The sequence below is a fragment of the Dermacentor andersoni genome, chromosome 4, assembly GCF_023375885.2.
Source record: "Dermacentor andersoni chromosome 4, qqDerAnde1_hic_scaffold, whole genome shotgun sequence".
NCBI lineage: Eukaryota > Metazoa > Arthropoda > Arachnida > Ixodida > Ixodidae > Dermacentor > Dermacentor andersoni.
This window is the reverse complement of record NC_092817.1, coordinates 50701007-50713592: the sequence shown is the minus strand read 5'-3', so window position 1 is coordinate 50713592 and position 12586 is coordinate 50701007. Positions and strand designations below refer to the sequence as shown.

Here is a 12586-nt window from a genome sequence, read left to right as displayed (position 1 = left end):
ACCTGGGGCGGCTTGCACGAATATTTAATAACGAAAGTAATAGCGAATTTAAGAACGCGTTCTTGTGCGGACCAGGCGTTGTCTATGGAACATTATATGACGCGTTCTGAAATTCGTTATTATTTTCGTTATTGAATGATCGTGCAAACCACCCCTGGTTAACACTCCATTCTCCGTCAAAAAAGAATAAAGAAAGAAATTTGGAAGACACTTAAACGTCGCCTTGAAGAGTGGGACGCCGATAGCATTCAAAGATTCCCGACTGCTTCGCACGCTTCCCAGCAAGTGCAGCTATGTAACCGTAATGTTTACCGGGAAACGCTGGCAGTAAACGCTATGCACGAGGGCTTTCTGGTAGAAACGCGACCTCTTGCGTGCGCCGGTTTCCTTTTATTGTTTCGCGCTTTTAATGTTTCAGTCTCAGAATATTTAAGATAAAAGGCATGCACTGTCGGTGTTTTCTTTGGTGACCTTTGTTTACGGGTTGTCATTCTCAAAATTCGGAGGAATAATTTTGTAAAGAACATATAGGCAAGGTGTGAACAACTTTACAGTGACAGAAGAAGAACTCGAGCGCCGTATAGATTATACACGTATAGAATATGCCTTGCATGCTGCTTCTTGCCATGCCGCACCCACAGGTACCACATCGTCCAAGGAGTTCAAGCGTACAGCTAAACCTTGCTATCGCAGTCAATGCCTCGCCCTTCGGGCGGAACTGACAATGTTCTTTTTCTTTTTTGTTCGCCGGGAACTGCCGCTATACTTTGTAAAACAAATTTAAAACAAAATATGACATTTGTACCTCCGCTGTCGTCAATGTGTGGGACACTAACACGGGCGTGCTTGCCCTTTGGAGCTTCGTGACTACGTGTAGAACAAAGGAGTCCCGGTAGAACAAGAAATGAGAAGAGCGAAGCTGCCGAACTCATGAGCGGAACCGCACACTGTCACGAAGTAAAGCAACAAAGCGCAGCTAATGTCACTATCAGATCGTTATCTTTGCTTCTTTTTCTTTTCGACCGCACGCGTTCGACTTGATAGCGCTCCTTTACAAAAGTAATGGTTCCTTAGCTATACGTTCGAGTCGCTGGTGTATCGCGCAGCTTAGCGTGATAAGAAACACAATTAAGGCGCATGACAAGCGCGTCAACTCACGCCAGCATGATAGAGATATCAGAGTATAACGTGGCAGAAAATTCAGAATAAATTAAAATAATATCTTTGACGAGGCCTTCGTTGCTTTCCCCGACTCCATGAAAGAAGCTCGCGCTCATTTCCAAAGTGTCTAAACGCGCGACAAAAAGTCCGGCAAGGAAAGTAGAAGAAAAAAAAAAGAGAAAGAAACAGAAACGTTAAACACAGCCGACACGGCGCTTTGATCACGTGGCTTCAACCCTTCTCGTTTTTTTTTTTCGTACCCGCTCATTTAAATTTTTTCGCGATCACCGCGGGGCACTCTCCCTCGCGCTGAGCCCCGGGTCCCCCTTCTATTTTTCTGTTCTTTCTTTTTTTCTCGTTCTTTTTTTTTTCCACTGCGTTCATCGCTTGGCGGCGCGTGGCCGTAGCGTACAGAGCGTCGGCCACTCGAAGCGGCGGTCCCGACAGGCGCGTCTAGACGGTGGCCTCCCGCTCTCGCCTCCGAGCACCGTGCGGGTTCCATGCCTCGGCGACGGCTCGTAGACGGCGGTGGTCGTCGGGCTCGCTGCCGACTTCGCCGCCGTCGCTTCTTCGAACCTTCTCGGCGCGATCTCGCGAAGGTCGCCGACGCAAGAGGCGCGGGCGCGTGCTGCAGCTGCCGCGTGCTGCTGCGGCTGCTGCGACGATTGCGAGACGCCTGCACGCAGGCAGGCGGTCGCATCAAACACAGCAGCAGCAGCAGCAGCAGCTGAGGAGGACGCCTTCGCTGTATCGACCTCCCCACTCCCCTCCGCCCCCCCCACCCTCGCCAGTGGTTCGCGTTGAAGCCGCCGCCTCCTCGCGAAATGGGTTAAAACCGCGGCTCTCCCGATGCCGCGACTTCGTCACGCGTTCCGTCGCGGCCGAGACGCTTCTCGGTGTTCCTCCCCTCTCCGTCTCCGCCTGCTGCTTCGACTCGGCGAGAGACGTCGACGGACGACGCCTCCTTGTTCTTCCGCGAAAGACTTCCTTGCCTTCCTTGCACGGTAAGCTCTCACAGAAGTCGTACGTAATATACTGGATGCTTCGGCGAAGGCTGACAAAAAAAAAAAATGTTTGTTTCAACATCGCCTGTGGAAGATAGCACAATTTTATTCCTTGAGCTGTATTACCCTGAGAGGCGGACATTGTTTGCGCGAGAAACCGAAATTCATAATTAAAGAAGAACTAACTTCTCATTAAAAAAATAACAGCACTAATTAACTGTTTATCTAATTATTCTACAGTATTTATTGTAATTTACACATCGTAGCCGGTGAGATTGCAAGGCACATGTACTTGGAAAAAAACCTGTGGATGACAGCCATTTGGAGATACGTACCATATAAATTAAGGAAAAAAAGCCACCGTCGTTCCACTTACATTTTGATCAAAACGCCGCTTTATGCTTTGAAGCATAAAAGTAAGTGGGCCGCCTTGTGCATTTCTTCGCAATGTTCGGGAATTAATATCTCGAAACGTGTGTCATACTCAGAACTCGTTCCAAGTAGATCTGCCTTGCGAAGTCCCCGACTACAATTTAATTGCAATACGTGCCGATCACACCTAGTTAGTTAAAAAAACCAAATGAGGGAATTCTAGTAATAATTAAACTATGCATTTCGATTTCTCGTGCAAATAACGTCTACCTCTTCGAGTTATCCAGCTCAAAGAATTACAATTGTGCTATCTGCCAAAGGTGATCTCTAAAATGTTTTGGCAGTAAATTGGTAGAAACACTCAGTATATAGCAACGTGTATTTTATGAACTAAGCTTTGCGCGAGTAAAGGTAACGTGAATGTTTGCTACCGCTGAGCTCGTTGATGTCGGTCCATCTGCGGTTCTTCAGCCCCGACACCCGTCATTGTGGCTCAGTGCCCACGACGCTCTGCTGCTGCGGACGAGGTAGCGGGTTCGATGTCCGCGGATGTCGCGTTCCGACTCGGGCGCGGAATCCAAAAGCTCGATCGCGTACCGTCGTTTGGGTGCGCATAAAAAGAAAAAAAAAAAAACCCGGCCGGTCGGAATCAACCCAGAGCGGACCCCTGTGTACGGAGTCTCTCAGCTCTTGCGTTGCTTTGGGAAGCTATAGAACACATAATTTAAAATTAGCGCCAACAAGGAGACCGAAGAGATGTGTAGACTGCTAGCGCTCTGTTTTTTTTTTTTTTTTCATTACCTTGTTTTTGGCACTGAAGGAGCCACAAATGTTACGAGCTGTATCGAGGTACGTAACTATAACTACGAAGTGCGCGCCCACTGGCCGCGATGTGCGTTATTGTAATTCAGTTAACTCATGTCTGTTCTGGCTATAACGCATAATAATAATAATAATAATAATAATAATAATAATAATAATAATAATAATAATAATAATAATAATAATAATAATAATAATAATAATGTTATGACAGAGCTTGTGTCTTCTACCCAAGTTCTGGTGTATGACGCTCTTCGGTGGTTCAGCGAGCAGCCAACACCAGTGCCGTTCTTTATGTTAAAGCAAAAACTGCCATGAAACTTAGCTTTATTTGTAAGGTGACGTAAAGAGCGATCGAGGGATATACACGTGAAATTAAATGAGAAGAAAAAAACAGACAGGTCTAAACTCACACCTGCTTGAAAACAACGTTTTCAGGTGTTTCTCTGCGTTTTGTGTTTTATAACACTGTAATAGATACCGCTTGGTCCCGAAGCTAGTAATGTATTATAGCTTGTTAATCAGTTCGAGCCATAAAGACAATGCTGACCGGTGACGACTGTATACAGTATGTGGCTGCTAACAACTTACAGTTGTTTTCATTCAGGCGAATTGAGATCAATAAATTAAAATTAATAAGAGGGGAATCTTTTAAATTCATCGTTGACTACTCCATGTACAACACGCGGCTATACTAACGACTTCCATTTGTTTTCGTTCGCGTACTTCAAGGTAGTTAAGAGAAGAGAAGAAATTAAAATGATAATATTGAGCTAAGGTATAGGACATCACAACTCTGATGCACCGAATACACAGTGCCTATCACAAGTGCATATTATATTTTGCCAGAGACAAAAACGTAAGTGATAAATGAAGCTGGCAATGCCACCTTGAAAAGTTGTTTTCGTTCGCGTACTTCAAGGTAGTTAAGAGAAGAGAAGAAATTAAAATGATAATATTGAGCTAAGGTATAGGACATCACAACTCTGATGCACCGAATACGCAGTGCCTATCACAAGTGCATATTATATTTTGCCAGAGACAAAAACGTAAGTGATAAATGAAGCTGCCAATGCCACCTTGAAAAGTTGTTTTCGTTCGCGTGCTTCAATGTAGTTAAGAGAAGAGAAGAGATGTACCTCCAAGGAACAGGCCTCATATGCTCTCCGAGCAAGTCCGAACTACTCCTTTACCGGCCCACGCGCAGAGGCATGCCACCAAAGAGCTACACGGGACCCCGGGAGTACGAGGAAATCGACCTGTATACCCAAGACAGAAACGCAATACCCAAAGTAAACAAGATTAAAATCCTCGCAATGATTATTGAGGCCAACGGAGCTAACGGCGAAATCTAAGAGACAACAGACAATTTGAAACATTGGTACACCACCTGCGTCTTGGTACTGCATTTACGAAACACTTCTTGTACAGGATAAAACGTGTCTCTAGTCCGCAGTGTTCTTGTGGCCATCCAGATGAAGATGTGCATCATCTTCTTCTCGAGTGCACGAAATACCACACACAAAAAACGGTACTGCAAGCTAATTTGTTTATATTAGACAGAAGTCCATTCACTCTAAAAAAGATACTTGGCCCATGGCCAACTGCGGGCCTTCAAAAAAGAGCGTGTCCTGCTCTGAAAAAGTTTTTAGAGGACACCAACATTTTGAGAAAATATTAGGTATCAGATGATCCGAATACGCTAAATGAGTAACACAAACGTTGTTCGTGGTTCATAATTGGTTTATGTGGTAATCGCAACTTTTACGCAATATGTATAATTCTGTTCTGTACTTGCAGTGCATTACATGTGTTGTGTGTTTTGGCTGTTCAAAACATCTGACTTCTATATAAGCGTATGTGGACTGAACTAATGCACAGAACTTTGCGGCTCATGTACTGTTGGACTGTATATTTTTTATTCATCCAGTGTTCTACTGAGTGCCATATTTCGTGTCGCTATTCTCCCTTTTTACGCAAATTTGTTTCCTTTGCCAAGTGACAAGGAGTAGCTGGTGCCACCATAAAGGCGTCAACCTCTCTTAATATTCATTTCAATAAAAAAAAAAAAAACCGTGAGGAAGATCGAAGGCAAAGTGACCAGCGCCACGAGACTCATAAAGAGAATAACCAATAGACACGCGGGCATGAAGGAAGAAAACGTCATTCGACTGATCCACTCCTTCGTTGTCAGCCACATCGCCTACGTAGCCGCCTACCACACGTATAGCGTACGTAGCGTATCGTACGTAGCGGAAAAGAACAAGATCAACACGCTCATAAGGAAAACGTACAAGATAGCCCTGGGCCTCCCGTAATCGACGAGCACCGAGCTCCTGGCTCAGCTGGGCGTACACAACACCCTGGAAGAAATAGCCGAAGCACAACGCATCTCGCAGCTCGAACGCCTGTCGACCACCACGACGGGAAGATACATTATGAACACGGTCGGCATAACGTACCACAACCAGCACGGCTAGAAAATGCAAATCCCGAACAAAATCAGACACCATTACGGTGGCAAACATCCCAAGAAACGTGCACCCCGAACGGACGGTTCCGTCTCGGAAAATTCCACGGGCGCCGTTGTTATACCATCTCAATCGGTCGTCATCAAGTTTAAGACTTCACACGTAGCGACATCTACAGGTTCCGAACTGACCGCTATTCGCGCTGCGGCTGAATACATTGAAAAAGGACCGCCTAACAAATGGACAATATTTTGTGATTCGAAAGCTGCCTTCCAGAGCTCGCGAGGTTTACGACGTGGCAATTATGAACAGCTGGTGTCCAAAATCAACGAAACTTGCCTTTGCGCTTCTGAACGAGGACATGATATCATTTTTCAGTGGCTGCCGGGACATTGTGACATCGTTGGTGATCACCTCGCCGATGACGCTGCCCGATGTGCCCAGGCTGGCGTACCGGATCCTTATACCTTTATCGAGAGTAGACGCTGCAAGAGAGCTTCGCAGTCTCGCTCGTACCATCGTTTTAAGTTACTGGCATACACCACAAAACTCTAAATGTCGTTTATGCAGCCTCGACCCGTCACTGAAACTTAAATTACCAGCAAACCTTTCACGGCGTGACGCAATACTGCTGTGTCGGCTGCGGGTCGGAGTAGCATTCACCAACTCCTACAGCTATCGTATTGGAATGGTGGATTCACCAATGTGCGCTACGTGCAAAGTGTGAAGAGACCATCAGTCATCTTCTGTGTCACTGTTCTCGCTTCGATAATCAACGTGAGACTCTCCAGTGTGTCTTGAATAGACTGGATGACAGGCCATTTACGAAAGCAAAGATCTTGGGAGCCTGGCCTCACAGTTCATTAGCCCAGAAAGCAGTTCGAGCTCTTTTTCACTACCTGAAGGCAACAGACTTGAGTGCCCGACTATAGACATCCTACACCTTACTTAGTGCATGTGAAAGTGCGTTATAGACTCATGTGTTCTCTCTCTCTCTCTCTATTTCACTCCCCATTCCCCTCCTCACGTGTAGGGTAGCAAACTGCACTCAGTCTGGTCCCTTCTCTCTCTCTCTCTCTCTTATGCACAAGCATCTTGCTGAGTCATGGGTGTTAGCATACCTGCCAAGATGCGAACTTTAAAATTCGCAGAAACTCTCGCCGAGACGACACCGAAGAGGGAAGAGCGGGGGGGGGGGGGGATAGCACGCGTTTTGTTTTTCATTAATGCCTGCCGTGAGCGCACGGCTTTCCAAGGGTTACATAATCACTTTAATAAATATGATTTAACCTCAGACGCGGCGTACAAGCAGCAACAAACTTGGCCCAGCAAATAGTGACAAGCAACACATTGCTAGATTACAAGGACTTTTCGAGCGACTGTTTCAGGAACTTTTCTGTCCAAACTTGCTCGAAGCAAGTATCCCTCCTGCATTTTTTAGCCATCGCAAGGCTTCCAACAGGAGTTTCAGAATCGACGAACGAAGCCTTTCTGCGTACAGAGCTTATTTTTCGTGAAACACTGCGCAATATTCGTAAGATCGTAAAACGGGCGCAAATTCGTAAGCTTTACTAAAAATTCGGTTGAGAGTTGGCAGGCATAGTTCTTAGGCACCTCACTTAAGCCCTCATTATTAGACAGATATTTCATCGGAAATGAGAAGAAAAAAGAAAAACTCAACCTAGCAGTTTCTGTTGATATATATTGTGTACTAGAAGCCACGTGAGAAAGAGTATTTAGGGGAAGGCATAAAGGTCGGCCTGACCCATACACACGAAGATACAGCCAAACATGTGACGTCATGGGTGCCATGGTGTAGTTAAGAAATTCAAACATCTAAATTAACCAACATTTTCTGAGCAAACGAACCGTATCTCTTTCCCTCCAAACGCATGTATATACAGAGATGCAGCGCTGTAAAAGTACAGGACCAGATTAGCAGCAGTGTGCAGAATTTTACAGGACGATATTAATTTTGTCCAGGTGTATACGCGCAGCCCCAAGGAAGCGCAATTTATTGGTCAAGATTAATCTAACGGTTTTCTTTGGTATCAGCTTAACACTTAATTGTGCGAACTTTTACTCACGATATCGCTATATACGTAAAAAAAGATATATATATATATATATATATATATATATATATATATATATATATATATATATACGCATCCGGGCTTTCGATGGGTGCGAAATGCGAAAACACCCGTGTTCTTAGATTTAGGTGCACGTTAAAGAACCCCAGGTGGTCGAAATTTCCGGAGTCCCCCACTACAGCGTGCCTCATAATCAGCAAGTGGTTTTGGCACGTAAAGCCCCATAATTTAATTTTAATTTTTTAACACGCATCCGGGCGCTCATTTTGTCCCAGTGCAACGATGTGATGAAAATATATAGCCTTAGCGATGTTATTTTTTCTGCTAATTTCCATCCCCCGAGTATCTACCAACTAGCCAAACACACATTGCAAAGATATAGCCATTTGCTGTATCCACAAATCGCCTTGTACGGTTCGAAAAATTCCGCCACTTCCGATGGACATACACTCGAAGAAGCGATCGTTGCTTGCTCGATAAATCCCAATAACGCACGCACCATACCGTGGATTTGGAGAAGTAAATGTTCCATATCAGCGTAATGATACAGCCGGGACTGTTAATCAGCCTGTTAATCACTTGTTTTTTGTAGCGTTCAAGCACAAGGACACACTGACACAAACGTGACACAGCGCTGTGTCGTGTTGCCTCCTGTGCGCATCCGGGTTGTCGAGCCCTGCCTGAGCGAGCGATTTATAAGCAACTAGCCCAGATGCCTGAACCCTATAGCCTGAACTTCGAAGAGGCGAGCGCAACAGAGCTGTGAACTCGTGCCGAACTCGAAACGCTGCATGTCGTCAAATCGATGAGCGCACTGCCAACCGAAACGGCTGAAACGGACGACACAGCGTGGTGCCGGCTGAAGATGCACTTCATGTGGTTCGGCTGATAGTATATATGTTGAGCTGCAGGAGAACTGCAGCTGAAGATACTTCTGCAGGAGAAAAGAACGCATATTTCAGCCTTGATTCACCTGGAATCACATCGATATTGCTGCACACGATCGACACATGCTAGAATCTCAATAAATCGCAATTGCACCATTACCGCTGCAAGCTGCCGTTGGAACACATGACGGTCAGCAGGTATACCTATATATTTACACGCGAGGATCAAAGCGGTGTGGTGGTGGTGCGGGGGCGAGAGTGCGCTGAATTCGAGGTTTACGTCACTCGTCGCCACGAAAAAAATAAAGGTCCTATAAGGCGCCGACACGCCGGCAGGTCGATGCTCGGGCGGCTTAATGTTAGGGAATTGAAGAGCTGTTCAGTGCGATGGTGCCGGAACGCACACACCAGGGAGGTTTTGTGCGGCATTATTAAAACAGCGCTACTAAAAACTGGAGAATTCTGTTGCACGTGATTGATATATTCTAGCAAACATGAAAAAAAGAAAAAGACATCGCAACGAGTACAACCTATATATAGCAAAATCATGTGACATACACCACTATTGAGAAATAAACACGATATCTTTTCTTTCTTTTTCTTTTTTGTAGTTTTTTTTTACAGGGAAATACGAAAATCTCACGCAATTTTTTTTTACTTCTGATGTTAGTATCTGCGGCTTCTGTAAACCGATTCGCATTATTTGCTAACGCATGCGTATAACGGGACGAAGGTTTACCTCATATGCGTGTCAACAACAATGCTGGTGTCAGCTAGACCGTCGTCATCGCCACCTTCATTTACTTTATCCCGAGCTTCGATTCAGCGTGCCATGCATCATCTGAAGAGTGTTGATTGACGTGGCACTTTATACTAAACACTACGGCCGTCTTATTAACCATGCTGACTGCCATAGCTCCGAGAAAAGCGCACAACCGAAGACTACAGACCGCATGATTTGTGCGTTTCCGCTGGGCTTGCGAGAGAGGCAATCAATGACTGAACCTTTGGCAAGAATTGACAACCAACCTCTTCCTTAGTCTTGGTTTTGAGTTCCTTATCAAACTACATCCCTTGTCATGCCATGCAGGCCACTGTTTCCATTTATTTATTTATTTATTTATTTATTTATTTATTTATTTATTTATTTATTTATTTATTTATTTATGCACAGATTGTTCCCGTTAGCTACTCATCCACCTTTGCTCTTATATGACCGTTCTAACGTTAAAAAAAAAAGATGGTTTAATGTATTTTGTCGTTTACGAAAGGTTGCCTGAAGGCGATAAAACGAATCAAACAAAAGGAGGTCTTTCAATCATAGCCTTCACTCGGATGTTTATTGATAACATCAGTAAAAAATATGTTGCGCTATCGCGTTTCACCCGCTTAAGAGGGAGCTTTAGTTCAGCCCCAACTCCAATATCGATATTCATATATACACGCAAAACGCTTAACCGAGTTGAGTGGTGTTTGTTTCGCCTAGAACGAAAATGTGAATATTCTTCTACAGCCACTGGTTCTCACAGAATATGGGGTTAACGCAAAACAGCTAAAGATATCGAGACGGCAAAGTTACAGAAGTCTCGAAGCTCTCCGTAACACCAAATCTCCGCCGTACCTATGGCATTCTGCTGCTGAGCACGAGGCTCCTGTACCTAGCTGCGGGTACAAGTTAGCAAGTTAGGCAACCACAGGCGGTCAAAATTAATCTGCAGTCCTCTTCTACGGCGTATCTAATAAGTACTTCGTTGCTTTTGGCCGTTAGGCATAATCTATCTATCTATCTATCTATCTATCTATCTATCTATCTATCTATCTATCTATCTATCTATCTATCTATCTATCTATCTATCTATCTATCTATCTATCTATCTATCTATCTATCTATCTATCTATCTATCTATCTATCTATCTATCTATCTATCTATCTATCTATCTATCTATCTATCTATCTATCTATCTAATCTAATATAGCCGCCTACGTCTTGGTGCTCTCATGGTCGTTTCGTTAACATGGTAGTTATGACGAACAGAATGTATGACGAACGTAAATGATGGGACATGACATGAATGTCATGACATGCGCGTCGTGAAGGTCACGAAACAGCCTCCTATACGTCTTGGTGCTGTCATGGTCGTTTCGTTAACTTGGTATAGCTCCCCGCACACTGCTTCGCACAGCGTCGATTCCCGCAGGGCGTAGGATCTGCCAGCTTTTTTCTCTCAGCTTCCTCGTGTTCACGCACGTGTCTGCGAGCGTGTGTGGAACACGGTGTTGGAACATAATCAGCTGTTAGACATTCGGCGTTAAACTCTCGGCAATCGCTTGGCACTGACATATGGGCTCCCACGCGCGTCGCGACCACCGAAAAGAGCTCTATTAAAACACCCACATGTGTTTTGAGTGAGTGAGTGAGTGAGTGAGTGAGTGAGTGAGTGAGTGAGTGAGTGAGGGAGTGAGTGAGTGAGTGAGTGAGTGAGTGAGTGAGTGAGTGAGTGAGTGAGTGAGTGAGTGAGTGAGTGAGTGAGTGAGTGAGTGAGTGAGTGAGTGAGTGAAGAAACTTTATTGCAGGTTTTACCATATTATTAATGGTCATACAGGTTTATATCGGAACATGTGAGCTTTTATACAGGATGCCATGTAATATTGAAACACCGACATGCGGCGCATCGGCATACAATTATAGTATCAATCAAACAACCAACCAACCAACGTACTAACCGGATCTTGTAATTCTGCTATAGCTGCAGCCCGTAGAGCATTTAAAGCGAACACATTTAGCGTATTGTGTTTGATTTCAATCTGAACCGCGTATTTTTGTGCGAAAAGAACATTGGCTGCAAAGCCACGGGACTGAAGTGACTTGTAAGAAAATGTATTCTGCTTGCGCCTCCCAATCGTTCAAGGGGAATTACCGAAAACAGAGACTTTGGGCCACTTTCAGATGTTTATAAAGCACAATTCACAAAAGGAAGCTTATATAGCGGTCGTTAGCCGCAACAGCGGCCATTAGGATTAGTACAGGATTCCACGTAAAAACCAGCAAAAGAAGAAAAAAAATACCTACACAAGCAAGAACACGACGGTATGGGAACCAGCCTTGTCCTATAACGGTCTTGCTTGTGTACATGTTTTTTTTTTCTTTGGTTTTCCCCTTCAGTTGTGTATCAACTGGCGCAGCTCTCAGCCTTGTTTTGTACTAGTACAAACTCAGCAGCACGCCAATCTGCCTCGGGTAATGGTTTCTGTCAGTGAATGAGACCTTTTCTTAGGAGTCGAAACCTCGCTGAACAGTGATCGATTAGGTGCGTATATGTCGTACGCTGTATACTCAAGAAAGGTAACAATTGCGTAATTAATGAGTAGTCATCTGATCAAGTTACCGCTAAGAATAATGACGTTACTAAATCACTGAGGCGCCGAGAGATTCAGCACCTCGATCGTTATCCCTCTAATCAATTAGTGCTTCTGCAGCATAGAATAAACACCCTTATAACGCCGCGTCCGAAATGAACGGACATATGATGCTACACTCCCGGTTCTGAAACGTTTCAGAGCATCGCCTCGGCCGCGGTCGTCTCATTCTGCTGTCTCGAGCACCGGCGGTCCATTGTCAAACATGGACTCGACGACGTCCGCTCGGTCGGAGCCCTGGCTTCGCCGAGCAGACCCCTGACATTTCGAACCCTTTCAAACAAACGGGTTGTCCACTTCACGCGCAGCTGCGGCCACTCGCGGTCGTGCACGGCATAAGGTCAATCGCCGGTTA

General features: G+C 44.9%; 1 protein-coding gene across 1 annotated transcript in view; it reads left to right on the top strand.

The window, feature by feature from the left end:
- Positions 1-1882: 1882 nt before the first annotated feature.
- The window catches only part of LOC126537126 (uncharacterized), a 150338-nt gene continuing 139634 nt past the window's right edge, over positions 1883-12586 (top strand). The window contains exon 1 of the mRNA XM_050184280.3: positions 1883-2165. The gene's annotated coding sequence lies outside the window, so the exon portion shown is untranslated. The remainder of the gene's footprint in view (positions 2166-12586) is intronic.